This window comes from Lolium rigidum, chromosome 7 (assembly GCF_022539505.1).
Source record: "Lolium rigidum isolate FL_2022 chromosome 7, APGP_CSIRO_Lrig_0.1, whole genome shotgun sequence".
NCBI lineage: Eukaryota > Viridiplantae > Streptophyta > Magnoliopsida > Poales > Poaceae > Lolium > Lolium rigidum.
The window spans coordinates 223,400,189-223,404,305 of record NC_061514.1 but is presented as its reverse complement, the minus strand read 5'-3'; positions in this window follow the sequence as shown (position 1 = coordinate 223,404,305).

The following is a 4,117-nucleotide window of genomic DNA, read 5'->3' as shown; positions in this document are numbered from 1 at the left end:
GCCCGTACCATTCCATGGTCAACACGACGCACGCACACGCCGGAAACAGCGCGCCCAGTGACGCCCAGGCAACGCCCATGCCGCGCCAGAGCGCGCATGGCGAGCACCCTGGACGCCCAGAGCGTGACGAGCCCCGCGTCATCGCATCACCTCAGCCCTCACGCTCACCACCAGTCGACGCCTCACCTCACCGTGACACGCCTGGACACGGCCCCTGGCCCGCGGGAACGCCGCAGACGACGACCGCGTCCACGCCCTTCCGCCATGACCTGCAAGCTCACATCACGCTCGCCGCCGCTGTAGACCCTCGTCTTCACCGCCATCACGCGCGTCAGCTTCGCCAGGACGCCAGCCATCGTACGCGCCCATCCCTTGCCTCTTCGTCGCCCTGGAACGACGCCGGAGACGACGACCCTAGCTCCGCCCCACGGCCACCTCCCGCTCCTATAAAAGGAGGGCTTCTCCCACTCAATTGAGCACACCATTCTCTTCCTCTCATCCTCACAGCACTCCTCGCCACCTCAATTTCACCAGATAGCCACCACACCGCCGCAATCGCAAGATCGCCGCCGCCGCCAGTACACGGAGCCCGCCGGAGCAGGAGGCCACCGCAGGACCCGACGCTGCTTCCAGGCGCTTCCTCATCCACTCCAACGTCGCTGCGCACATCGCCATCGACCGCCGGAGCTCCGACGAGCTCGCCGACCTCCTTCCGCCGTCGCAGTGAGTTCCCGTCTCGCCGTCGACGACGACGCTCCCCAACCGTCCGATCCTCGCCTAATCCTACGGCGCAGGCCCGCGCGTACCGCTTCGGTCTTTATGACCCGCTGACGCGTGGGACCTACCGTCAGACGGCCCGCTGCGCTAGACGCAGTACTGGGCCGGCCCATATCTCTTTTTCTCTCTGCAGCCCAGTTATTTCCCGCGCGAAGCCCACCGTTTGAATTCAATTTTGGAAATTAGATAAAATATACAATCAGTTGCAAACTTTGAAATTCAATAGGGACAAATCTACTGGGCCAAATTTTACAAACTTTATATATTTGGAAACCTTAGGATTTTATCTACACAATGCCACTGGATAGAACCCTAGATCTTTTGTAGAATTAAAATGACAAAATAAACAAGGCAGGGACTTTTCTCGTCTTATAATAATTCTTAAAAATCAACCATAACTGCTTTTCAGTTAATTCCACCTCCAATAATTCACATTTCACTTATACTAATTGTTTATACAAAAATATGCCATGCTTACTTTGAATGATCATGGTTTAGTTGATTTAAATGACTTTATGGCTATTTTCTAGTAAAAGATATTGTCCAAAACTATTAAGAAATATCATGAGAGAGTTTCTCTCATTTAAATCTTGTCACCACCAAGTCCAAATGAAGTGGAGACTCTGGTTAGTTAGGTCCCATAGGATTTGTTGGTGATATTAAATCTTTGATATGCTAGAATTAAATGGTATGAGGTGCTCACCTCATTTAAATCATTTTCTCCAAATGATAAGTGTGAAGAGGTTGACTTGGGTCAACCTAGGTCACATATTATGCATAAGAGAAATTAAATCTTAATAAGATAATGAGAGGAAATTATTTCTCTAAATAATTCAAAGTACCATTTAAGATTAGTATGAGAGGAATTTATTTTTCTTAAATAATAAGAAAAACACATCCACCCACCTAATAGTAATGTGTGATGCTAGTTTAAGTGTGAACCATGTTTGTGCTTAGTTTAAATTAGATAAGTTTGGTGTGATGATTGTGTACCCCGTATTCGTATTTTAGACGCTAGTACCGAGGAGTACCAGGAGGAGGAGGAGGTCTACTTCCAAGGAGAAGAAGATCACTTTGACCAGTTTCCCAACCAAGGCAAGATAATACTCTTGCAAAGTGCAAAGCTCACCATGAGCAAGGCATTACCCCATTTACTTTATGCTTATGATCCTATTTCCCAGTTTTACTTTACAAGCTTTATTTACTTTTGTTTTATCAAAGTACTTTTTGATTTATGAATTACTTGGTTAGTATTGAGTTAGTACAAGAGTATCAAACATAGCCTAGAAGCAAAGCAAATACTTAGCACCCCTCATACATAGTTGCTAGTGCTAAATTTAAAAATGACTACTCTAGATGGGAACATGTGTTTATGAAATGATGATGGTGAAAACCTTGGAATGATGAGTCATTTCCATTGAAAGATTTTGAAGGTGAATATGACATGAAATTGACTTGGTGATTTTGGCTGAAAACTGATGATTGAGTTGGATGCGATACCATTCCAATTTTTGAGTACCCCCACAATACCTGATTATGGGTAAGGCTTAGCTGGAAATTTATGTGTCTTAGTATGGGTTCCCTCTAAACAAGCGTCATCGGGGTTAGGCTGAAGGCTGCCTCTACAACAAAAGAAACGATGAGAAATGACGTGTAACGAGGTGAATGTCCGGCCCAAGCCCCGTGCGGTTCCCGGTTAACAGCTTGGTTTTCACCGGGAGGCCAAGCTCATGGGGAGAGGTGCCTATACTAGGATATGTAAGTGAAAGGTTATGGTTGATGATCCGCGTACCGAGTTACGATTATTCGGGGTTTTATCCCCGACGGATGTAATCAAATGTTGTGGCACAAGTGTGCAACCTCTCGCAGAGTGTAAACCTATTCGAATAGCCGCGTCCGCGGTCATGGACAGTTGGAAAGGCCATACTGTTTCCGTCATCAGAATTTACATCTTTTTGAACTTGAACGGTGACCTGGGTTTTGAATCACAACTGAGTTGTGGGAATGACACTAATGTTCCCACTTGAGTTAGTTAGCACATGAGGAGTTGTTTACAAAAAGGTTTATCAAATAAAATTGGCTTTATGCAAATAACCTTAGAGCTTAGAACACTTCAATAGCAAGTTTAGTACTTACATTAGTATTAGATTGCGAGTACTTAAAAGTACTCACGGCTTTGTCCCTCGGCTATTCAAATGGCCGGACTATGAAGCCGAGCAGCAAGACGAGGATGACGACCAGCAGGACGTCTACCACAACTAGGAGCTTCTAACGTCAAGCGTTGGCCCGTGGACTAGAGAGTCCTTGTATCTTACGCTTCCGCAATGAACTTGTGTTTGTTCGTTGATCAATAGATCAACTATTCGTGTAATATGGATCATGTGGTTCCAAGTTGTAAGACATTATGGTTTGTAATGAATGATGATCGTGATACTTAACTATTATGCCTCGCAACAACAATATTCCCGGGATTGCGATGTATGACATAATAGGCATTCGGACTTAAAAATCCGGGTGTTGACAAGTTGGTATCGTAGCCATTGTTTGACCTTAGGAGACCTTAGTTAGAAATGGACGTTCCGAAAAATTTAGTTTCAAAAAGGAAAGAAGTATTTCGGAAAAATTTAAATCTTTGTCTTCTCTTTAAGTTCTTTGGAAAATGAGAAGTCATGTTCTTCCTTAGAAATATACCTAAAATTTTGCCACACTGGTTCACTTCTCTAACTTAATCCTTCACTTCACTTTCAGATGGAGCCCGTGAACACGAAGTTTTACCAGCTCGGGAATGGGGGAAGCTTGATCTTCGAGCACGACCTCAACGCCCTGTCCGACCACCGGGTCGCCCGCACCCGGAGTTCCACGGAGCCCAGATCGCGAACCAGCCAGGGAGGCGAACCGCAGTGGATCATCACTGCGGATTTGAGGGGCAAGATGGAGCCTCCCACTTCTGAGAGGATCCTCTTCTCCTTCATGGAGAGCAACTGGCTGGACGGACTTGCCCGCGCCCTTCAGGAGGGACTCGCACGCCTGTGCGGGATGAGCGGGGAGGCACTCAACCACCCTCGCTTTTCTCACCTCGCGAGGCGTAACTCCGCTGGAGAGCCCATGGACATGCCATCCCACCCGGCACCGAAGCACCATGTGGAGCATCTCGATTTCATGCTGTATCACACTCAGCAGGATCTCGACCACTCCCGTGAGTACGCCAACCAGACTCACGCCCGCATCATCGAGCAAGGCGACGCCATCAAGATGCTCGCCAATGACCGCAGGACTCTCCGCCAGCAGCGGGCAAGGAGGGATGCCACCATCACTCGCCTCCGCGCAAAGATAGCAGCAC